General features: G+C 36.4%; 1 protein-coding gene and 1 long non-coding RNA gene across 3 annotated transcripts in view; one reads left to right on the forward strand and one right to left on the reverse strand.

Annotated features, from left to right (window-relative positions):
• Positions 1-26,329, reverse strand: part of LOC102157568 (uncharacterized) — a 1,229,235-nt gene that overhangs the window by 577,133 nt on the left and 625,773 nt on the right. The gene's annotated exons all lie outside the window — the stretch shown is intronic.
• LOC146405644 (uncharacterized) overlaps positions 1-26,329 on the forward strand; it is a 290,811-nt gene that overhangs the window by 178,649 nt on the left and 85,833 nt on the right. Inside the window, exons 5-11 of the long non-coding RNA XR_014838368.1 lie at positions 1,267-1,322; positions 4,167-4,209; positions 5,699-5,784; positions 9,767-9,906; positions 10,840-10,988; positions 13,827-13,895; positions 14,722-14,890. This is a non-coding gene — a long non-coding RNA (uncharacterized LOC146405644). The remainder of the gene's footprint in view (positions 1-1,266; positions 1,323-4,166; positions 4,210-5,698; positions 5,785-9,766; positions 9,907-10,839; positions 10,989-13,826; positions 13,896-14,721; positions 14,891-26,329) is intronic.

The following is a 26,329-nucleotide window of genomic DNA, read 5'->3' on the forward strand; positions in this document are numbered from 1 at the left end:
CAAGTACCTTGAGTGATTTTGATGTTTTCCTTCCTTCCTTCATTTCTTTCCTTCCCTTCTTTCTTTCTCTTCCTTCCCTCCTTCCCTTCCTTCCCTTTCTTCTTTCCTTCCTTTTGTTCTCTCTTTCTCTCTTTATTTTAGAATCACTAATCTGAAGATTTTTAGAACTATAAACTACAGAAAAAGTTTTGGGCAATTTTCTCCAATTAATCACTTTCCACTGGTTTTAACCTTCCTAATAAACCCTACTCATTATTTAAGGTATTATTTTTAATCTGGAGATTACATGAGACAAGCAAAATAGTTATTGCAAAAAAATTGCCAGGCTATGAGCCCCTTGAGGCTAAATTGTCACTCAATCAGAAGGAATCTGTGTTGGAGTGGCATATCCCTTTCCTTCTTCTTTTCCTGTGCAGAATGCATCTCAGGGATGTTTCAACTCCCCAGCCCTTTGTCATAGACAGGTGGTCTGGAACCAAACTTAGTCATTACTATGCACCCTAATCCCAGAGGTTCCACAGCCCTTAGATTAGCAAAGCAAGCTCATTTTCAAGAAGCTTAATGTTGGTGATACTTCATCAGGTATTAGCAAACAGCCCCCCTAACAAACACATCATCAGAAGCAATGCTGCTGAAAGCAGCAAGTGCCAACTTGAGGATGACAGCCTAGTTCCTAACAAAGCCCCACCAGGGACTCATTATGAGGTGGGGGGAGGCAAGGATGGTGGGCCACATGTGTGAGCTGCAGCAGCCAACCTCTGAACCATGGCTCTGCATATCGGTTCACTGAGGAAATATCCAGGATGGGAATTGGAGCTGTGTGATGTTGTTATTAGAAATTTAGAATTTTCTTCTTTTTCCTTTTTGCCATCTAGTCCGAAGGAAATAATATGTAGGGGATATTTTTTTTAGCTTCAAGAAAATAGAATCTATGCTATCCAAGACATAACTTCTCTTACTGATAACTGATACACTAATAAAATACATTGTATTTTATGGCACATATTCTAAGCAGGCGTGTCCTACTGTGTTATCTCAGCGGGGCATTCTGGGGGACTTTAGAATTAACTAGTGCTCAGAAATATTTAAAATCCCTTTGAAAAGAGATTAGCAGGGTACAATAATAGTTATAACAGTAGAAATATTGTTACCTGGTACATATTGAGTAGTCTGTTAAACAGATGTGCTAAGTACTTTGCATATATCATTTGTTTTTAACAGCAATCTGATGTTATATTGTGATCTCATTTTTTTCCTGTCTTATAGATGAGGAAACTGACACTTGGAAAAACTTTGGCTTAAATTCCAAGCTCCCATAGCTGGTAAGTGGCAGAGTTGGAATTCTAGCTGAACAACTACATGTCCTTTGTTTTTGGTAAAAAAATAACCTTGCTATCCCTTTGATATATAACAACTTTAAGTCCACAAAGGTCACGAAAATTCTAGAAACATTTACATTGTCTTTTAAATACCCTTTCAAAGTAATATGTGGAATGTTAGATATACATGAACTGTGAGGTAAAATCCTAGATTTTAGTCTGACCATGGTTTAAATAACAGTTGTGGTAATAATTAGCCAAAGGATATAGGATTTCAAAAATGTTCCTATGAGGAGTTGACAGAATGTATATCAATTACCTGTGCCAGTAGATATTCATTAAATGGTGCCCATTAAGTTAATGGATGATGTGGTCTTTATACTAAAACTCAAGGGGTCATTTTAAAAGGTGGTTGCATTCAGATGCCAAAGTCTTTCTGACCAGAGCATCCCCCCCCCATAAAGTGAATACATTCATTTATATTCACTAATTGTCCTTCTGAGAATAAGAGCACATAAGAATTTTGGAGGCAGAGATTCAGTTTTGCATAATAATAATTATTTTTTAGCTTAAAACACACACACTTTTACCTTCAAATTAAAGTATATTTTTATTCCCTGATTGAGATTCTTAAATCTGAAGCCACAGCTCAAGATCACAGTGGAAAAGCAGCTTAGAAAAATAACTACAGTGAAATATAGGTATGTTCATAAGTTGTTTAGGTGGAATAAGATATCGTTAAATAGAGCTGAGGAAGTCAAGGGACTCTGAAACAATGATGTTGTCAATGTGGACTGAGGAACAATGGGAGGGCGATGTCAAGATATCAGGAGAGAAAGATGATGACCCCAGTACTGATATCACAGAAGGAGATAAGGGTCTTGCATTTGGTAGATAAGAGTGATAAAGATAAAGAAAAATAGTTCTAAATACGAAAGTTTGGAAGCAGCATTAGGAAACAAGGAGTGTGCTAATTCCCTAATACAGGTAAACGCCCAAAGCCAGTTTTTTAATGCTCTTGGATTCTCAAATTATTCTAGAGAAAACGCTATAATAAAACAAATGGATCCATGATAAACTCAGCCAAAATCAGCTACTCATTGCTAACTAAGCAATACTTTAATTGGTCTCTAAGTTGACTACTTTTGCGTAAAGTTGTTTCATTCCTTTAAGAACAAACCCAGCTCACGCTTACCATCTGCAAATAGACTCACTGTCTACCTAAGTGAGATCAATATTAGTGGCAGTGAACTTCCTCCATGCCTCTTTGTTTCTCATCAAGACCCTCAGCTTCTCTTTCCATCTTCTCCTCCTTCTCTCCCATCACAGACAAAAAAGTAATTTAATGGCTCATTCAGTTATGACCTCATTCCATTCCTTCCACATGCTCTGAGAGCTTGTCCTCATAATCACATCCTCTTCTCTTCTCTCACACACCTCTTTCCTTTGCCCTCTCTCCCCTACATCCTTCCCCTCAGAGAGTAAGACTATAAACATGCCCACATTCCTGCTCCCATCATACTCCTTTCTTGCCCACCAACTCCCTTTTTACTGCTAGATTACTCCAAATATCAGGAAAAAGAGGAACCTTCACCTCTTCACATTTTATTTTCCCATTTGGTCCATTGATCAAGTGAATCACTTTCCCAGAGGTATAACAATTATCTGCCAAATCTAAGATATTTTTTGTCCTTCTGTCCTTGACTTTAACTGCTCTGGAGCATCTTTATCATCACCCTCCTCCAGTGCCTTCCATGCTGCTGCTCTCTCAAAATTCTCCTTCTAGGACTTCCTTTTGGGCTATTTCTCATTCTTCTCCCTAAACAAAGGCTTCCAAAGTTTCTATCCTTGGTCCCTGTAACTGCCTGACTTTAACTATTATTTCTAAGCACATATATATCTACATCACAAGTTTTACCTCAATTCAAATCTCCCTTCTGATCCTCTCCACCTCGAACTGAACCCAACACCCTTCTCAGATCTTCCAGTTTCACAACCCTAGGCCTCTCTGATTATAATATCCCCTCTTTTCCTTAAATTCCAACAGAGGCGTCAAATCACAATATCTCAGTCATTTCTTCTATCAGCATTTTCCTCACCCTATTTCTTCTTGTGGCAACAATTTCTTTTAAATAACATCTTTAAAAGTTGGAGTATAAATCTAAAAGTTTGGAATCTAATGAATATAAAGATGGCAAACATATCTACAAAGCTGGGATTTCCTCATTCCACTTTGAACCCATTTCCAGTCTCTCACTCCAGCCTTCCATAAACATCAGGTTTTCAGAAAAAGAGCGAAGGAAAGAACATTTTTGAGATTCCAGGAATCTCTTAATTCTTCACCCTATTGTCAACATTCAGAGACTCTTAAATTTTGGGTTATGCACTGGCTTCCCAGAATCTCCTAGCCGTGCCTGCTGGGATTGTCCCTTTTTCAGCTTCTTCAGTCCTTCTTTGAAATTCATCTTTTTTTTTTCATAATGGTATTATAAAAAAACTGAGATTTGGAGTCAGAATGGAAAAATCATCAAATCCTAACTCATTGCCACCTGCTGACTATGAGACAAGATTTTGGAGAAATATTATGGAATATTGGTTTGTTTATTTGATATCTAGCACTATTTGATGGTGCCCAGTCAGGTGTAACAATATGGTTATGCAGACAATACCTAAATGAAGGTGCATTTCTGGTGAACATGGTGGCAGGAAAGGAGGCTCTTCCTTTTACCCTTGCAAATAATTTCTACTTTTCTTTGTTCTATATCATTCCTTTGACAATAAATATAATTATAGTTATGTTCTAATCTGTTTATTAAAATGCTTTAAAGTATCCTTTTTTTATCCCAGTGAAATCAGAAGTGGAAGAGGCTTTAAAAGAATGGCCATGCTGGTAAGGTTGCTGGAAAGCTGTAGGGGGTGGGTTTTGGGGGAGAGGTGGCAATGCTGTTGGACAGATGGCAGGGGACAAACTGAGAGGCACAAAGGGTCGGCTGGCAGCCTCAGGTACCCCTTTTTCTTAGCCAAGATTCAGAGAGATTTAGGGGTGTGAAGAGGAGTGAAAACCCAGGTGGACAGTCTTTCTTAACTAGCACTAATTAATTAATCTTGGCTGAAAAAAAAAAAAAAAAAAAAAAAAACAACTTCTACATAAAAGAACCCTGCAGATCCTACAGAGCTGTTTGTTCAGAGCTTTTGGATTAGGTTTGGCCATTCCAGATTGCAATGGGCATCCCATGTGCCACCTTTTCACCTCAAACTTATTTTTTAGGGTGTGAGCATACGATTCAGAATTTAGGAATTTACTGCCATCAATAAAATTCCCTCAGTCTAATGTTGATGGAATTCATGTAGCTTACAATGCTGTAATTCTATCTTTACTACTTATTATTTTTCCATCCTCTGTGATCTAAAATAGTCTTCAGCATAGTGGTGAGGAGCAGAGTCTGTGAAGCCAGAGGATCTAATTTGTAGTATTATCTCTACCACTAACCAGCTACATAATCTTGGACACTTCATTGAAATTCTCCTTCAATTTTCTCATGTATATAATGGGAATTATAATACCAACTTCATAGTACTATCAAGAGAAATAAACAAATTAATATATGTGGAGTCCTTAAATCATGCCTGGCAAGTGTTTTAACTTAGCTACTAGCCTGGCACATAGTAAATTCTATGTAAGTGTTAGCTGTTGCTGCTGCTAGAAGCTGTCAGAGTAAATTCCACATGCTATATTATTACTTTAAAAAGAGTACACTGATCTATCAGCTCAGAAGAACTTATTCAAATGTGCCAGATAAATGTCTAAATACACTTACTCATCAAACCAAACATGAATTTACTCTGTTAAGTTGAAGAGATGCACAGTGAAAACAACCATTTCTTTAACAGAATATTGTTTAAGTTTTAGTAACTCAATATAGAATTAAAATAGTTTATAAAAGCATTTGGCAGACTCCAATGTTGATCAATTTCAAAAGTAATGTGAGAACAAAATAAAATGATCATTCAATGGATTATTGATTCATTCAATAAGCAATTACCATATGCCTTGCCAGTACAGGGGTTTGAAGAAAGATGCAAAGAAAAATGAGACTCATTTTCTACATTTTTGGAGTTATAGATCAGTAAATAGAAATCAAATAAATAAATTTAAATAATGGAATTGAGCACAGTGAGAGTCAAGTATGAAATAATTTGGTAACATAAAGAAGGAAGTGAATTGTATATGGAAGGAAGGGGATATGGTGATGATTTGGGGGTGTCTATTGTTAGGCAAGCATCCATCCCTGCCTTTAAGTGGGATCTCTCTGTACAGGGAGAAAATAAATTTGTGTTATCAATATTCTTTTGTTCTCATACTGAAACTTTTTTTTCAGCCAAACCTGTGAAAAAATATAACAAGCATGTAGGCTTCACCCCAAAACACAAAGCATTCAAAGTCTTCACACTTAGTAGGAAAAGGGTAAGTATTGTGAGGAATATCAGTGAATTATACTAATGTAATATTATAGTTAATATGTGGAATGCCTAGGAGGAAAAAAAGTTCCAAAAATGTACCTGCAAAGAACCCATAGGTAGAGCTTTAGGTGAATCATAGGAGAAAGTTTTTCCTTGATGCTTATGTTCTCCTGGACTAATGAGATCTGTGAGGGCCCTCATGCATTAATTAGTGCCATGGAAAAATGCAGGTAGACCCTCAGCACATCTGTAAAGGAAGACAGATCATTCCTGAGAATTGTTCCCACCATGACAGTCATTCAGTCCCCTTCCCACAGTCATTTGTATTCCCTCCAGTCAAGTGTGAAGTCAAGAAGCAGAGAGGGCATCTCAGTCTCATTCAACATTATCTAGTAATAACAGTCAACTTTCTCTTCTTCTTCAAATGCAATTCTGTAAGAAAATAAGTTCAAAAACTATGGTACAACTTGGGAAATATTAAGTGAGACTGTAAGATGAATAAATAGTTGTAAAGCTTTTTAAAACTTGACTACATGCAATACACACAAATTAAGGTGTTTGATAAATAGCAAATTTCATACCGTAACTTTAAGACATAAACTACCAATAGACATACCTTTTTAAAGGCTAAGGTTTTCGGTTATCATTAGATTCTCTAAGTCTGACACTGAGTGTGAGCTCAGGAAGTTAGTGGGATAGAATACTGGGGGGCTCAAGCCACAAGAAACTTTGAATAGCATCCATGGTAACCAGCTCACTCTGATGCTAACATTGGCATCATAGCTCAAATTACAGACATCATAATTAAAACAGTGACCTGCTGTAGTCCATTTAGAAACATTATGGATTCAGTCTCTTTTTGTGTTAATAACAGCAGAAATATAAAATACAAAGGAGGAAATGTGACAAGAAATCGACAAGACCTAAATAAGGAAAATTTTAAAATGATAGGTGTGTTTAAAATAAAGATTTGAGAAACTGAAGAACTTTATCATCTGAACCCATTATCTAAGGCACTACTCTTCTCTCCTTCACTACTCATAATACTATCTAAGAGGTCAAATGCAAGTAATTTCCTTGTCTATTTATTTTCTGTCTTGGAATTCAAAAATAATCTTATGAAAGTAAGTCCTTTGTTTTTCATCTTTACTCACAGCTGGCACACATTGTAACAATTCTTAATATGTAAAGTGTCACTATAACTTGCTATAGAAAAATAGTGGGCATTAACATATAAATAATAAATACAAATTGATAATAAATTTTAAAAGGAAAAATTCAGTGAGTTCCCATCGTGGCACAGTGGTTAATGAATCCGACTAGGAACCACGAGGCTGCAAGTTCAATCCCTGGCCTTGCTCAGTGAGTTGAGAATCTGGTGTTGCCGTGAACTGTGGAGTAGGTTGCAGACACTGCTCAGATCCTGCCTTGCTGTGGCTCTGGTGTAGGCTGGCAGCTATAGCCCCTATTAGACCCCTAGCCTGGGAATCTCTATAGGCCATGAGAGTGGCCCTAGAAAAGGCAAAAAGATGGAAAAAAAAAAAAAAAGGTAAACTTCAATGAGTAGTCAAAAACAAATGAAAATACATGGGGTAGAATTTTGACCTCTGGTATTTGTAAATTTGATAATAAGCATAAAAAAAATTTTTAATTGTGTGTGCCCTTTGACCCAGTAATTCTACTTCTTAGGAAGGAATAGGAGATTTGCTGAAAAAAAAGAGTATGGATCATCAGTACAGAGTTCTCTCTCATAGAAAAATGGATAAGAACCACCTAAATATTTACAATTGGGCTTATGAGAAAATTAAGTATGCTATAGCCATATGAAGTAATGACATGAAGCCTCTAGAAATTGTTTTCAAAGAATGTGAAAAAATTTGGAAAAATATACAGAAAATTGAAGACAAAAAATGGAAATTTGATGGCAATGCAGTATTGCCTACACAGTATTATCTTAATTTGGCAGTATATATTTGTGTAAATATATATTCAAAAATTGGGACACCAACACACCCAAATTAGCAATGATTCTCCCTGGTGTTACCAATTGTTTCCCTTAATATGCTTTTCTTTATACTTATAATGTCTACAGTGAACATTACATTAATTTTATAATTTTCAAAGTGAATTACAGTTATTATTTTTAATCACCAATTAATTTATTTTCAGAATAATCCAGAACTTAGCTTTTCAGGCTACAGAGGACCTATTATGAAAAGGAATGTTTTCTGATACATGTAATCTAATTGTTTCATTGGAGAAAATTCACCCTCATATATATTTCTACTTAATTTAGTTTAGATCATGTAATTTATATTGTTGGTGGTCCTTCTTTTTTGGCACATTTGGTAGTTAATTTTTTCATCGATTAACATGAACTTTATTAGTGTGATTGAATACCAGGGGCCCAATGCCTGCTTTAGAAAGAAACAATAATCTATGATCCATGAATATGGATGGTAACTGAATGCTCAGTTACTCACTTTAGAGCTGTTACACCTCCTCAGGATAGAATCCAGATATCATTGTTGTTTTAGATCTTTCTGGATGTCAAAATACATTTCCTCTCAGGTTACTGATGATAACAAAACATAATTCTTTTTTTTTTTTTGTCTTTTTGCTATTTTTTTGGGCCACTCCTGCGGCATATGGAGGTTCCCAGGCTAGGGGTCGAATCGGAGCTGTAGCCACTGGCCTACGCCAGAGCCACAGCAACGCAGGATCCGAGCCGCGTCTGCAACCTACACCACAGCTCACGGCAACGCCGGATCGTTAACCCACTGAACAAGGGCAGGGACCGAACCCGCAACCTCATGGTTCCTAGTCGGATTCGTTAACCACTGCACCACGACGGGAACTCCCAAAACATAATTCTTAAACATTTAGAACACAAGAAAGGCTCAGAAGAATTTTCTCTCTGTGTCATATACCTTTCACTCTCATTGATACTAGATGAACCTGGATATTGTTTCAAATGTGGATTCAATTAAATAAGCCATACTTATATCAGTGTCAAAGTTTACATATCATTTCTGTTTTAATACCTTATTGGCAGTTTTATTCACCAAATTATAGACTTTCTTCCAAATCTCATTGTCAATATTCAGTCTCATGTTTGAATTCAGTATAAAAGTTCTTGCCATGTTCACTTCACTTTACCATAGTCTTCTCAAATCCATCTGTGGCAGCTGCAGGGATGAATGCCAAGATTTTCAGACATGAAATATCCCAATCTAGTAGACTCCAGATTAAACCCATTTCTAATCAAAGGCTTGGGTTTTTCGCTGAGTCTCACATAACGTATGTAAAATCATCCACTGTGTTAGAAATTTTGATCCAATCTGGACTGTGCTATACAGTCTTAAATGTAATGAATTTCAAGCCAATAATTTTTCTCTGGACCACTTGGAGGTAACTCTCTCTTCCTGACAGGGTTCTTGGATTACCACCACAACTTTACAATTGGTTTTAACAGTCATCTTTTCTGTCACAATTTTAGGTGTCTGAAGAAACAAGCACCTAGTCTGCGGATACTTATATTTTACCTTTTAGTTTATCATAGCAACAGTGAGGGCTGGTTCATTACCAAAACTTTTTCCCAGAATGCTGATGGCCCAAGCCATACCAAGTCTAAATATGTTGAAAGAAGTCATCCCAAATGGAAAATGTCTTAACTGACTCTTCTAGAAAGCAAGAAATGAGACAAAGATTGAGGTGATAACACTCTGGGGGAGGTGCTAGGCCTGGTGGTGAAGGTGAGAGAAAAAGCTATGCAAAGCAAAAAGAAAGGTAAAACCAATGCATGAGGTATTAACACGCTGGTTGCTCTTAACAATGAGACACAAAGACACATGGTGAGCTGCCTTGTCCTTGTGTTTCCTGGTAAGTTTTATAAAAAGGAACCATGTCTTGAGGAGACAATGGAGGAAGAGAAAGAAAAGAGAAGAAATGTGTGTGCCTGACTCCTTCCCTTTCTGTTGGTCCAGATGCCCCTCGCAGAGAACCAAGTCCTCAAACTTCCAAGATGTCCATAAAAAGTCACAAAGTTGAGGGCAAACAGCACAGGCAACACGTTGCTCAAGAAAGAAAAAGGAGGAACATGTGGGAATCTGAAAACTGATCTGAGGTTGGTGTCTCCACAAAGGCATGGACACTGCCCTCTATATAGTTTTTTCACATGCACAAATGTGAAATTTCAGGCTCAAGTATTTGCATTCCAAACTCTGAATTATTCTTCATGTTAAGCATATTAGAAAGATAGGAATTTAAGATTTATGGGAAATGGAGTGAGTCAAATATCTTAAGTAAAATCTCATATATAAAAATTATAGATTATATCAGTAAAAAGTATTATTTTAATTTTTGAATAGAAAAGATACAAAAGTGTTCAAAAATACTTTTAAAGAATCTATAGCCAATCTATAATTTTGTCTATTTAATTCTTCATCTAAAATTGTATTTTCATATCAAAAGAGTTTTAAAATAAGATTTGGAATGTGTGGAATGAAATACATTGAATTTGGAATTTTTGATCTATTCTGACAGTTATAGCACCATTAATAATACCATGAGTGATAATCAGGAAAAATGATGAGAAGAGCAATAGGCTAAAGCTTACAGAAACAGTTTGGTATGTGCTACAGAGATAGTATAGCAACTTGTGTGGGGAGGTCAAACACTCTAGTGTGTATCAAATTGAGACTTCTGCTTAAACTCCAGGACAACAGGAAGGGTAATATTTAACATCTCAGACAAAGGCATAGTATTTATAGATACAGATACCCCTATACCTCTACATTTACATATGAATGTATTAGAACTTGGTTTATCTAGTTTTCATAATATAGAGATACATTTGGAGAAAAAAAGGAAGAGTCTAGGACAGAGAAAAGCTATCTAAATTCATACAATAATTAAAGCCAAGGATATGACTGGGGGCAGCATTCAACCATCAACAAGTGCTAACTTACTTTTAACTTTTATACCTATTAATTGTAAGGTTTTGAAAGTTTATTCCTAACATCTCTGTCAGTAACTACAACTCTTATTTGTCTTCTAGGACCTCCTTGAACAGGTCACTTCCTCTGGTCTCACTTCTGAGGACAAGCAAAATCATCCTCTATTTCATGAGATATTGGTTAAAGCTTTGAAACTTGTATGGGATATATTGAGGAAGCATAATCTACTAAACTGTTCCTCAAGCTCTGGGTAAATCTATTTCAAATATTTAATTTCTACAAATCTATGTATCAAGAGAAGTCTCTCAATGAGGGTCTAGTGTCTGTGAGAAAATTTCAGTGTAGGGACATTCTGAAGGTTTTTATCTGACCTTTCTTTGGTTTTAATCACTGAAGTTCTCGACAGCTTAATAAGTTGAAGGTGCTGGGTCACAGTCTAACTTAATGAGGCCTGCCACAGAGACTTGGTCACCTCTGATTGCTCCCATAAGTCTCAGCACATCTGGTATACTGTCCTTGGGTGAGAAATGTTTTCCATAACTTTCCTCTTGTTCACTAGCCTGCATATAAATTGTTTTTATTAACCCAAGAATGATACAGCACTGTATATTTGTGTGAGCTTTTGCCATTTGCAGCTTTATACTACAGAAAGAGAGTTGATTGTTTTCTCCAAAAATGGAATTAAACACTGTTTATCAACCAATGCCTTCCTTTCTATTTTTCTACTATTATTTAATAGGAGCCAAACTAACCTTCCACTTGACAAGAGAGTAAAGAACTAAACATTGTAACAAGACTTCTTGAGACAATTTATAACATATCACATTTGTGGGAGGTGAAGAGCCAGATAACCACCATAGATAAATTTTAAAGGTTATTCCATTGGATAACATACCTATTTGTAAATATCTTAGCAGTATTCAATTGTATATGGAAATATATGTAGTTGGATGATTGACATATTTCTTTGTCCAGAATGATAAAGTGATAGACAATTTATTCTGTTTTATTTCAGTATATTTTACAAATCAAATGAAAGTCATAGTTCTGCTTTCTTTGCAATTTCCCATATGGATAATAGTAGCATGGAAGTTGATCCAGATGGATAAAACTACAATTTTATCGTCTGGCATTACATCTGTATCCTCCATGTTAACCTTAGTTATGGAGAATGTGTCTTAGGGCCATTATAGTGAAGTAAAGAAAATTGAGTGTCTTTATAAAGAAAGCAGACCAAAGACAACATGACCATATTTTTAATAAGAAAAGTCTTCAGGTGGAAGTAGTTTGTGCTGGAATCCATCCTTTTTTTTTTTTTTTTCTTTTCTTTTTGCCTTTTCTAGGGCCGCTCCTGCGGCATATGGAGGTTCCCAGGCCAGGGGCGTAATCGGAGCTGTAGCCGCCGGCCTATGCCAGAGCCACAGCAACACCAGATCTGAGCCGTGTCTGCAACCTACACCACAGCTCATGGCAACACTGAATCCTTAACCCACTGAGCAAGGCCAGGGATTGAACCTGCAACCTCATGGTTCCTAGTCGGATTCCTTAACCACTGTGCCACAACAAGAACTCCTGGAATCCATCTTATCTTCAAAAAAGCCCAAATATTTGCATACTGAAGTCATCTACCAACCCATCATTGACGTTTATCTTTGAACAAAAACAATGCTTAAATCATTCTCTAACTTAATCCTATCTAACCTGGATTCATACACAAATACCATATTGTTCACAGAAGTATAGAAAAGAAAGCAGAAGAAGCTAGATAATGTCAGAGGATGGCTAGTTGTTCCATTAAACACAAGGTAAAAACCAGTTCTGTTCCTAATTAGGTCAGTTCCATGATAGAATACTTAGAATTTCTCCTGCATCAAGCTATTAGCAGTTTTAGGAAGAGTCAAAGCAACATTCTAGTCACGCTAATTTTAATTTCCATGTTGGAATGTTCAAACACTGATTAAATTTTTCCTGTGTCATACTGTATGTCACTAATATAAATTTCTGTGTAAAGCAATGATTTTTGCTATGACCACATAAGGAAGTGTAACTACTACTATTTCTCTTCTGTGCTCCTTCTCTCTTACATAGTATCCTTCCCTCACTCACCCAAAAGCTTGGAAGTTTTGTTACTGTTTACATTTTATTACTCAGCCACCTTTTCAGAATTTCCTTTAACTTCACACCAAATAAATGTTAATGAGTTGTAAGTTTCATGCAACTCCAATCTGATGCTTAGATTCAAATTTTAAATAGTTTTATGGACTCACATGAAACTAGCTACCAGATACCTCTACACCATATATAACCAAAACCTACCTGCTGTTCCTCACCTGTGGTCTCATTCTTGTCCAATGGGATGCCTCATTGACATCCTTCTCTAGACAATATTAAAATGCAGTTTCTTAGAGTTCTCCTTGTACCCTCTAGGAACATCTCCTCTATCACATTGTTGCTAGCTAGTCAGTTAACTATGAATGTCTAATGGTTTTGTTTTATGTTTTTTGTAACACTGCCCACTCCTCCACACCTTGTGAAAGTATCTTTTAGTCAGGCTCTGCAAATGCTTCCCTTGGATAGTCACAGAATCTTAGGGTTTTAATTTGCAATCATCACTGTACAGTGTTTGAGCCTGAAAGAGGCTCAGAGACTTTCTATTCCATCTCTCACATTTGTAGCTAAGGGAAAATGCTGTAGGCGGCAAAGAAAGGACTAAAACACCAATCACTAGATTTCAAGTTCACAGCTCATACTGCAACAGCTTGCACTTACAATCTATAAGAATGGCTGCAAATTAGTCCTCTGCAAATTGGCAGTCTTAAAAATGTCAGTACTCTCTGCACTCCTGTATTTTTCAAGGTTCTCCAGAGAAACAGAATCAATAGGCTATTCATATAGATACATGTGAGGGAGTATTTATTGTAGCAATTGGCTCATATGGTTATGGAAGCCAAGAAGCCCCTTGATCACCTGTCTGGAAGCTGGACCACTAGGAAAAGCTGGCGGTATTATTTGGTCCAAATTGGAAGTCCTGAGAACCAGGGAAGCCAATGGTGTTACTCCCAGTCTAAAGATGGTGCATTCTTACAAGTCCCAGAGTCAGAAGACCTGAGAATCAGGAGCTCCAATGTCCAGGGGCAGGAGACAACAGAAATTCCAGGTAAATTAGAGACAGAGAACTTGCCCTTCCTCTATTTTTAGTTCTATTTGAGCCCTTAACCAGTTGGAGGATACTCAACTGCAGTGGGGAAACACTTCACAGACACACCCAGAAATAGTGTTTGACTGGCTACCTGCGTATCCCTTAGCCTAGTCAAGTTGACAAACAAAATTAACCAGCCCAACAGCATACGTCTTCCAGAGAACCCCCAACTATGAAGCTATTTATACCGGGCTTCATATTTGTCAGTTCCCTGCCTCCTTTTTCACCCCATTTTCCCTCTTTATTTTCTCAGACATACTTGCTCACCTTTATCACATCTCTTAAGTCTGCTTTTATCTGAAAATCACCCTTTAAGCATTCTCTTCCCAAACTAGAGCCATTTTAATTTCATCTGCTTCCATATAAATGGCTCGTAAGATTCACCTTCCCTAACTTCTCATCAGTGTTGAGGTTTCATGGTAATGATGATAAAAACCAAAAGTATTTTTAGCCCTCCTATGAGTCGATCACTGTGGTAGCACTGAGTATATTTATCAGGCACCTCAGATGCACCATTTCAGGTCCTCCCTGCCTCACCTCTCTCTTGTCCCAGTGCCCATTATATGACTGCCTCTGAGTGGGCTGTGGCCAATTTTATGCCTGGATAGTTTCTTGCATGTTCATACCATCACTTCTCCCTCAACTACATGGTCCATCATGGGTAGAAGGGAGGTCCTTACAACCACATAATGAAAAAAGAACTTGAGTCTTTTCACATATGTTGGTGGTAGTCAAAAAAGTGGACTACCATTCCATAGTATCCCCACTTTTAATTTTTCTAAAGGACAGAGTTAAGGAAACTCTTACCAGCAGGCAGAGAAGAGAAATACTCTGCATCATTCACTTAATCTGGAGGGAGAAGTGATCTGAAGTACGGTCACACAACTCATGGATAGTGGGAACTGCGTTGGTTCTTCAGTCATGGGCAGAAGGATGAAGTTGGAGGATTAGAGGTAAGGAAGTGTTGAGTTGAGATCTATAGAAGGGTTTGTGGGGTACGTGTAAAGCGCACGAGTCTCTGTGTGTCCAGTTAATCCTCACAAACAAATGTTCCCCACAGAGTAAGCACTCAAAAACAAGATGGGTAGGATATTTTGTCTTATAGATATCAATCAGCTTGTGTCTTCTGCTACCCCAGGGCCTAAATGAGCATGTACAATGGGACTAGGAAGAGTGGGCATGGTGGAAGCAATGGAAGCTATGCATGTGCTCCTTCTCACAAAGGCCAGTCTAGGTATTGCCTCTTCTTAAGGTCTATCAGCAGCAAGACTGAACCGGAGCCCCTTGGCAGAGCACCATTCCTTGAATTTGGTGGCAAATGGATTATATCAGAACTCTTATCTCCTTAGGGAATTAGCCAAGTGAGGGTGAAAGAAATATCCCAGATTGTATTACCAATATGAGAGAAGGTCTAAAAGGTAAGAGATATCCAGGAACTGAATACATTTCGGGTAAAAGTTTAGAGAGGTGATAACAGATGAGGCTAAAGAAAGAAACAAGGTCAGATGAAGAAGCCTTAAACATGCTTTCAACCCACAAAGGATATTTCAGTCAATTATCCCATGTAATCTGAACAAGGTTAATCTCAGTTTTCAATGTGCCTTAAAATAAAAAAAATAAATAAATAAATTTTAGGAGAGCTGGAGAGATTCTAGCATTTGAAAGCAGATCTGTTTCCAATCCTCAAGGCCCAAACCTTTTCTTTGCTTGAGTCTTCTGCAGGCCTCTCTCCATAAAAGAAAGCATAGACATCTGGGAACTGTACTAAATGCCTGAGACTTTCATTATGAGTGTCCTCATAGAATCTCAGTTGGGATGTAGTTTAAACGACTAGTTTCTTCTTGGTTCCCTTGTTTTTAATTTAAAAAAATGCACTTTGTTTCTTATGAGAAATATAAGAATAATATAAGGAAAAATAAATATCACATTGAAGCTTTCATATAAATTGAGAATCTTCCAAAGCTGAGTTACAAGCATCTGCAATTCAGGAATTGGAAACTCAAATGCCTTCAGTTGTTAGACAGGTAAAGAAAATAAGTGAAATGGAATTAGTGTTCAATGGTAGAGAAGAGCATAGAAATTTTAGTTAACCAGATTAAATATACTTCTTTCAAAGACATTCAATTTTTTTTAAATTGAACTCATGTCTGTAGGCTCACTTTTCAGTTTCTAGTACATGGTACCAAGATGTATAGAGTTGATGGTTACCAAAATTTGATAATAATCAAAATCACAGGGCAATCTACTAAAACATTCACATTTCTGGGTTTTACCTAAGATTCTTTTTTTTGTGTGATTTGTTTCAGTTTATTTTGTTTTTATTATTTGTCTTCTTTTGATCAGGAAAATCACTGATTTAAGTGCATTTATTCAGCAAGTAGTTTATCTAATATTTAATATTTTTCAGCAACTGTTGTAGGTACTAGGAATATAGTAGTAAATAAGCCTGTTTTCCAAATCTCATGAAGCTTACATTCTAAGTAACATAATTGAAATAGGCATGTCTCTATTATCAATGACACCCTAATAAGCTATATTATGTTTACACTATTAGCCAAGGATTGATTAACATTTAAATCAGTCATTTAAAGAAAAACTACTGATTCATATGTGAGTAAAACAGAACCATAAGATTATAATATTTTTCTGATCCTTTATAACTTCTAATATTTAGAAATAGTAATTCTATGTGATAAACAGTTCTATAAATACAGTTTTATAAAATTATTAGGATACAATTGCTTACATAAGTTTTACCCAATTAATATTAAATTATTCATTGAACTTTTACTAGTATTCAAAGTAAGATATGAAAAAATTAAAGTAACTTAGAGATTAAATTTGCCTATTTTCTTTATTCTATGAAAATGACTTTACTCCATATCTTCTTCTTCCTACAGCATCTCAGTGAGGTCTTTCATTTTGTCCCAATTTTTAAGGGCTGTTTATAGGAGGGAGGTTAATCAAAATAAGATAAGTTGTTTAAGACAAATATTTTATAGCCTCCTGCAGGATAAAATTTTCCCCAAGAATCTTGCATTTTTTTCTTTTGAGTCACATCAAATTGTTTTTTCCACTTCCACCCATCCCGGGCTCTTCCACTGGGTGGTCAACATACTGTCTACTTAAAAGCAGCTGGGGTAAAAACCACTCTGCATAACCTCCATTTTGATATAAAAATTACAACTCCCAAGAGTCTCAAAGCACTGTGGTCCTGACTTGCTGCCCTTGGCCAACTGTTGTGGCCGCTCAAAAATTAGCCCACCAGTAAGGAAATTAGAAAAACTCTGGAATGTATTTTTTGGCCAGAATAAACTCAGTCTAGAGGGAGGGAAAGAGACTCTCCATTTTATTTTTCAGGGTAATGTCTATCACATGGAAAACTTGATGAACACTCAAACCAAGATTTCTTTTTTTTTTTTAAACATTTTTGGCTGCATACTCATTTCAGGTGGACATTCCTTTAGCCAAGGTTCTTTGTGAGCAAGCAGCTGCTGTGGAATCACTTTGATAGTTAAACAAGAACAAAATATTTTTCCTTTTGAAGTGGTTAAAACAAGATTCTTTAGCTATCAAAGCAGGAACCATGTAACATTTGCTAAAAATATCTTATTAGACTGGTTCTTTCTTCACATTTTGTTCATTCAGTCATTTTATTCAGTACTTACTAGGTGAAGGGCAACAAGGAAAGTGCTTCATTTTTTTGTTTTGATGTAGAAAAATGAAATATTTTGCTAGCTAAGTAATTCACAGTGATTGCATTATTACCAAGCCTCCTCCAGATTACTGATTTTTTACTAAGGGAAGAGAACTTGTTGGATAAATTCAAATGCATATTATACTTGAAAACAGGATGCTCTATCATTACATATGAGAGAGAAAAAGCTCTAGTGTTGCCAGAGTTAATAACTCATACATTTCATAGGAACAAGTTTGTTTTTAGGTAGCTAAAACATAATAATTCCTAGTGATTTTTCTTCAGATCTTTCTTGTAAGCATACATCTGCTTCTTTTGAGATTTAATTGTAGATACTGCTTACATTGGCCAAAAAGAAAAATGTCTGCACTCCCTTCAAAACACCACTCATTTTGCATTTAATTAAAGGCCTGACTTCAGTTGATCTAGGTTCCACATTTCTGTTTTCCACATTTTAATTTAGAAGCAATGGGCTTACTAAATAAAAGCACTCAGGGTTTGGGGTGATAGTGAGGGGCAAATTTCATTGCAATGTTAAGCATAGCATTGGACTGGTGTGCTCACAGTCCTTACTGATTTTTTTGCCAAGGAAATCCAATCCATGATAAATAAGCAAATGTCTGAGATCACTGTGGCTCGCTTTCTGATGAGGCAGCTGCCTCCATGCTGTGTTTGTTGTTCCGGGATATTGTAAATACTAATATTTTATAAGCTCTGGAGCAGTTCAGAAATGAATCTCATAAACATAATTCAGTATTTCCAAGTTTTGAAAAACACACAGCCTGAATCTTCCTCTTGGTCAGTCTATGAGTTTGGCCCTCAGCTCCAGTAGCTGTGATGGGCAAAGGAAACTTAGGAGGTACAAAGTCTCAACTACAGCCTTTCAGAAAGATAGGAAGTTTGAGTTCATGTGACCGTATATAATTTCTAGTGACTTAAAATGATAGAATAGAAAAGAACATCTGCATTTAAAATTTATAAAAAGTGTTGTAGCATAAATTAATAAAACCAGTTTCAAAGGATAGATTTCCGTAAAAAAAACAAACAAAAACAAACAAAAAAACAAAAACACAGTGTTGGTTATTAAAAAGGCACCAAAATTATGTATTTTCTTTTCTAGCAGAAACAAGGAATGTTATATCGTATTTCCATGCAAAGCATCAGTTGAGGATATTCTGCTAAAACACTGATTAAGTCACATTCTTTTTGAATCCTCACTTTCCTTTGGCCAGTTTTTGGATCTAACCTATATCTGGGGTCTTTCTCCTTATGTGGTTATTTCTGTATTCACAGAACCCAGCCTTCTTGCTCTTTCCCCATTCTTCCCTTCCCATTCATAACTGACTCAGGTCTTCTTTGAAGGTGGTGACTCTTCTGCCATTGACCACTTAAGTTTGATTTGCAAAGAAGTGCCTCTACATGGAGTCTGTTTATCATTCCTAGAAGTACAACCAAAAATAAAGATGCCAACTCCCTTTTATATACTGGAGAATGACTTAGTTAATTTTATTATACAGCTTAGTGGATATGCAGGCAAATGCAGTAAGGACTAAAATAACATCTAAATCTTACATCATGACAACCAATAAAAACATATCGATTAATACAAGGCTAAAACAGATACTATGTGCAAGTAATAAAGTAGATGAAAATATTTTGTAAATTCTATAGCACTACACACACATCACTGTGATTGTTTTTCCTTTAAGACATAGCACTGAGAGTGAATTAAATAAGATGCCAATTGCCTATTAAAAATGTAGCCTTAATGAGAGTTGGGAACCCCCCTTTTTGTATAAAAGGGCAATAATGATGGAAAGACCTGCTACATGTGGGATCTTTCTTTTCTTTATCCTAGGTCAGCGATGCTATTTGGGTAATAACTGATGAAAGGACTAGGGTGCCAACCAATTTGCAGTTAAGTGGCTAATTAAGACCCAAAGCAAAGCTGCCAGGAGGTTGGGTCTCCTAGCTTTAAAGTGACACATAAAAGCAATTAGAATGGGTCTGGCTTTGCTAGGACATATTTAAATTTGGACAAAATTTTAGACCAGTTATTATTTTATGTTAATATATTCTTCCATAAGACAGCATCAGAAGAAAAGGGAATCGTTTAGGACATAAGAAATAAATTACTTGGATTTGCTGAACTTTGGCTGTGAATAAAAATCAAAACTATAAAACCATTTCTATGTTTGCAGTCATAATAGGGGTAGCGGAGTCATTATATTTCCTAGTCTCAGAGGAAAAGAGAATAGTGCATGGAGCACACTGTTACCCAAGAGGAGAAAACCTCTTAATTCTTGGGTGTGTTGTCACCTGTCTGTCATAAGGCATGAGTGTGACACCTAGCCCAGAATGGCAAGTTTTTTAGAACTGTTATATTTCAACTTGGGACAATCCAGTGTTACATTTAAATATAGCTGCTCTAATAGCAGAGGAGGGGAAACAGATTCTTTCTGGGTTTAGAGAGAAGGTTTGACGTTGATGAGGAAAAGTAGAGAGAATTGGAAAAGATGGAGATGATAAGGGAAATTATCCATATATAAGGGAAGAGTGGGGTGGTGGAGAGCAGACAATTTTTAAACTCACTGTGCCAGCGGCATCATAGAGTTGTGGGGAAGCACAGTCCATTTATACCTTGCTCTTGTGATTTATGATGTCACCATTAAACCCCTCGATGGCATTATATCCTTGTAATTTGCAGTTGCCTAGCATTTTTCCTATATACAACTCAATAACTCATTGTGTAGCTATTTCACACACACATAAACACACACATTAGTGTGAATATGTGTGTGCTGAATCTGTCGTCAGTGGAAACCATGGTTTTTGATATAATAATAAGTTGGGTTAATAAAAGGCAAGAAATCATGGGCCAAGTATGTAGTCACCGTAGCACCGGCTTTGTCGTGAGGCATCATAAGGAGGCCCAGTATCGCATGTCAATATAAACAGACATCATTTAGACCGTGTTGCTAGTCTTTGTAAGAAATAGAGAAGCAAACTGTTTGCAGGGTCAGCCAAAAGTCACCATGCAAGAAAATACATGAGATTGCACAGTGATAAAGAAGGAAATATATTCACTTCACCTCAACATTAGAGTAATAGGATTAGAAATATTAAACCTTCAGGGCTAAATTCTGCTGTCCCCTGAAATGGGTGCTAGGATCTCCTCACTGTCCAAGGATCTCTCTTGGTAGGGCCAGTAATTGTGACACCCTAAAGCTCGGAGAGAGAAGGTTTTGGAACAAGATGATAACACAACTAGTCATTAGCATTTCTGTGGGTGTGAGAGGTAGTGTTTCGACATCTCTTATGATAGCTTTTAAACTGACTTCTGTAATTATTCTCCAACGGAAATATGAATGCCAGCGACTTTCTGGGGAGTTATTTTTATTTCTATTTGAATATTTTAGCTGCAATGCTGGATATGCACTGCTGGATCTCTGAGAATGCTGTTCGAAAATGCTATATTTATAAAATGACCAAAGAGCACATGCTGCCTAGATTAAATTTATCCCAAGATGAGAGGTTTTATCTCCAATCATCTGCTTGTTGACTAATCTGGGCCCAGCTTGTGCAGGTTTCTTGTTGAAATGTAACAGGCTGAAGTGATCCCGGTCCTAAAGGGGTATGCCTTTGTCTTTGCCTTTGCTTCCCTGAAACATGGAGATAATGAACACTGCTGCTTTAAATTCATCACGCCTTAGAGTGACATCCTCATTGAATGAGTCTGCTAGTTTGATGTGAGAAAAAGTGGGGTGCTCTCTTTAAAGGAGTGTAATAGATAAGACCACAAAATTACTTCGCTTCTCAGGAATTGCCTTTTAAATACATAGGACAGCTTTTCCACAATGCGTTTGAAGCCCACATAAAGTATAATTCTGGAGTATTTGTTTCTGTGGATTTGTAGTCTCAGCTATTCCGTGGCCTATGTCACATTATAATGTCATTATTTTCACGTGAGTCTCATACATTAGACTGTGAGCTCCTTGAGAAAAGGAAACTTTACTTGCCATGTTTATGTTCTTACCAGCATTTCACACAATTCCAGGCACACTGTAAGCATTCACAAAATATACCTTAAGAAAGAGTATCTACTCTGTGTTTAAGATATTTAATGATAAACAATGTATCCCAGTTATGGGCAGTAACTTCTTCCATGGGCCTTTCTTGCTTTAGCATTTAGTTATAAAAATCTAAATTGGGATTAGATCCTGTGTCTTGCAGATCTACCTTTCATGAAGAAGGAAATCAGTAAGAAGGATATTCATAACAAGCTCAATATCCCAGCCTCTCTCTTTAGAATCTTTTAATGCCAGAAAAGAAAACTTAACGAATGAGAAACTCTTAAGAAATAGAGTTTTGGAGTGAGCAAAGAATCATTTGCCTTTCTCCTATACTATACCAGGGCTTATCAAAATTTCTAAGCAGCTTTACTGCTGGCAACATTTTCTCCCATGGGTTATTTCCTTTTCTATTAAGTAATTCCTTAATGCCCAGGGAGTTAAACATTCTGTTGAAAAGAGAGTTCTTAGCATCTTCTAAGATTCAAAGCCTCACTGCAATGTTTTTCTTGATCTTTTATTTTTAAAATGCTACCTGTATAGTTAAAAGTCCCTCTCATGATGTATTTATTATAATGATATTTTTAAGATTATACACATTTGAAGACAGATGTTGTAATAAGAGTCTTACTCTGAAGCACTTTCTACCTCATTTTGTTCTGTTATTTAAAACTTTTCTGAAGCTAGCTAAATATCTGGTCTTTTATAATTCTCATCCCAATACAAAATCGGAGTAGTGGCTAAAGAAAAAGGAAAAATCAAAGATTTGTTGAATTCTGTTTTGTTTTCCCTTAGGGCTGATGTAAGCATCACCTTTCCAACTTTCAGGCAACATTTAAGAGGTGCATGAGAATGTCCACCAAAAAAATGAGATCCTTTTAAACACATTTTGTGAATGCATTTGATATTTCTACACTAATGAATAGCACACATTACAATTATTGTCAAAAGCAGAAAATTTTTTTTTTATTTTTAAGTATACATTATTCAAGCATAAATTATTGAGATTAATACATAATCAGAAAGAACTTATTTATTTATCAATTTTTCTGCTCTCCTGCTTTTGATTAAAATCATAGACTAAAGTCTTTGAACTAATTCCAGTTGTCCGATGCATTATTGACCTTGTTCAGGGTAGGAGCAGTTTTTGGAAATATGTTGCTCTTCAATATCAGAGTGATGAATTATCTGAAAGCATACATGGTTTTGGCATTTTAAAGAGAGTCGCAGAATGGATACATCATACAGAGGTGTGAGTGTGTGTGTGCATGCACACATATGTGTGTAATCCTCAAATGAAGAGACATCTATTCTGGTAATAGCTGTGTACCTGGACCCCTCTACAATTTGATTGTACATCAGTTATGATGTGTCTCTTTCTAACAGGAAGGATACTGATCTTGATGAATAGCTAAAAGGTAAGATCATTCTTAAAGGTGTGAGTGATTAATAATGGCCATGCATAGATTTTTTTCTAAGAGTGTAAATAATATATATCATTCACATGAAGGGCAGGAGTTTGGCAGAATGATTCATAGTGCATTTAAAAGCATAAAAAGTCAAACCTGAGGTCTCTCCTAAGCATGTCAAAGAGGAAGCTGGTTTAGTCATTTGAAATATCGGAGTGAATGTTGAAATATTTGAGTGGATGTATAAAAATCATATGCCTCATGGGACACTGAAGATGGAGCTAATATTATTAATTACCTCCAATTAAACACAATCAAAATTTTCTCCCTTAGTAGCCTAAAAGTAATAGTATTATAGAAATCAGTGAATGAAAAACAAAGGTAGTACCTGTGTACTTGGACCATATATTTCGATCCAACCAAGACTTAGTCTATGATTTTAGATTGGATATGCCTATGGGAAGCTACTGTATTAGCAGAAACCATGGTTGTAACATGGTCAGCATTCATACTGAAGTACATTGGGGCCTACTAAATTGTTAACCAATGCAACAAGAGTGACAAAACTTGAAGACTGAAGAATTATTCTAGTGGTTTTATTGAAGGACAATTACAAGTAATTTGTATGGTTGGTGATTGTTAATCCCTTACTGATGGTCTAGAGGTCATGATATTTTCACAATGCACGAGAAAAGAAACTTCCTAGTGATACACTGCTTGTCATGCTCTTCTATGGCCTCATACCACAGAGAATGCGCATGTCACAGAATCAAAATCTCAACTCTGGAATCAGGGCGGGGTTCACCTTTGCTTCCACGAATCCCAGGTGAATGGAGGAGCATGAGAATGGTGTCTCTTTAGTGTGAAGTTGGGAAAGCATATGATTATCAGAATAAACTGTACAGAGGAAATATTGATGGATAGATAGGATCAAATGTCTATATCAATTGGGGACACAAACAAGAATCATCATTTATACGCTGAAGAATTAATTTGTAAGCTTCTGAATTTTGAAAAGACTTTATTAACTTAACATACTAGAAAAGATTTCCTGAATGTTGTTTCCCTCATTTGATACCTCTTCCTGTGAGGACAGAGGTTAGCACCGTGAGCATGAGAGCAAGCCCAGAGACATTCTCTCCCTCAAGTTATCATGGCCTTTTCCTGTGTTCTGAGGCCACCAATGTTCCCTGCAAGTCAGGGCTTGTGTAAACAAGCCAAACAGGAGGACTATTGATGGATGGAGATCTGACAAATACACTGACACCATCAGAAGCACCACTATTGAATGGGAAGGGCAAAAACATAGCAAATACCAAAGGATCATGTCACTGGTGAGACTTCTCTATGTCAATGTTCTTCATAGTATTTTCAGAAACTAAACTACCTTTGAGAAAATCTAAGATAATGATATGCTTTACTGACTTGAATACAGCAGAGTATACAGCCCTGGCCACTCCTCTAATACTTACTCTCCCAAAATACGTATTTTGAGGATCTTTTTACCTCTGGGTGTAGGGGTGCTGCCAATATGTGTGTACATTACAGGTGTAATCTTATGAGTATCTTATGCTTCTTTGGCTAGCAAGATTTTAAATTTGTTCCATTCCACTATATAATACATTTTAGGATTTGGGAATCTTTTAATAAATACAGAATGTGTTGCTTATAATACATAATCAAACACAGAAACAAAGTTCATCTCTAGAATAGAAATATCTAAATGATTGTCTGCATCTGGTAAGCACTCTGGTGAAACATTGTCATGTATTATACTATAAGTTCTAACTCCAAGTTATATGTCTCAGGATAAGTAAAAATGAAAGCACCAAATGGCTCAGAGAAATCAGGGCTGGAAAGCTGATGGTTAGGCAGGTAGATAATAGTAGATTTACTAAAAGTTTACAGTAAAAGGCTCTCCTCCAAATTTCTTTTTAGGTTATGTCTATTTGGGGATTTAAAACAAGTGCTTTAAACCTTTCTCAACAAATATGTTTTTTTTTTTCCCCCTTAATTTTGCCTCTAGAAGGTGAGGGTGAGCAAATCAATCCTCTGTTCTTTTTGTCTCCTGTCTTCTGGTAGTGAACAGATACCTGATTGTTTTCCCCATCCCATGTGGCCTGAGTCATTAGGGACTCTGCTATTTCTCCAGACTGTTGCCTATCATGATCTTTCCCAAGTGTCCCTTTCTCCTGTCCTTTAAAGGAATTGTTAGGGAGCAAGTGGATGCAGCTAACCACACAGTAAGTTCAAAGATGATCTTGCCTTATTCTCATGCTTGTTGTTGTCATGGCTGGGAGGTAAAATAACATATAGAATAAGAATGAGATGACAACTACATCATACGTATATTTGAAGCATGAAGGGGGAATCAAATCATTGAAGTGGTAACACACACAGTCATACTCACTTTGGATTTCCCCAAAGGACACAGTCTCCAAAATCCATATCTGATTTTATTCCTTCTGTGATGACACAGATCCTTCCTTTCTTCCTTTCTTTCTCTTTCTTTCTCTAATGATCATCACCTGGTCCTATGCAACTTCTCAACTCTTCAAGACCTGGAAAGATCCCAGGTTTGCTTGGGCAAAAGACTTCTTATGAAGAGGTTTCTGACTATGGAGTTACTAAAGATTTCCAGCCTTAGAAAATGGTTATTACCCTCTTATTTTATTTTCTTTGACTTCCTCATTCTTCCTTAATCACCATAGAATCATCTGCAGATTAGCTCTCATTTAAGAGCCAGATAACTTCATAACTTAGCAAATTAACAGTTTCTTACCAAACGACCAGCAAAGAAACAATTTGATAGAACAGTAATATAAGGAATCTGTCTTTTTCCACTAGAATCTTTCCAGTTTTAGTCATCAATAAATTGTACAAAGGGGAGAAAGTATAATTTTTTTGGGATGCATTTAGATCCTTCATTCAGAATGTAGTCATACTTTAATTTTAATTATTTGTTTTAAATGTATTTTGTTCGATTCATTTGAAGCAAAATATACATGATTAGACCAAACAGGTGTTTGAGTGAGAGTGGTTACATAAAAATTAAGGTGAAGTATTCCCAGATTGTCTGGATACAAATTTAATGACATAATAATTCTCAAGTATGTGCTAACTCCTATTAGACTCCATTGATTTATTTATTAACATCACAGAGTACAGGAGTATTTTTCACTTTGAATACTTTGTAGTGGCTATTTGAAATTACTA

This window comes from Sus scrofa, chromosome 2 (assembly GCF_054392235.1).
Source record: "Sus scrofa isolate SSC_HxYL_T2T_F1_AM1 chromosome 2, Sscrofa_HxYL_maternal_Yorkshire_Landrace_v2.0, whole genome shotgun sequence".
In the NCBI taxonomy this organism is placed as follows: domain Eukaryota; kingdom Metazoa; phylum Chordata; class Mammalia; order Artiodactyla; family Suidae; genus Sus; species Sus scrofa.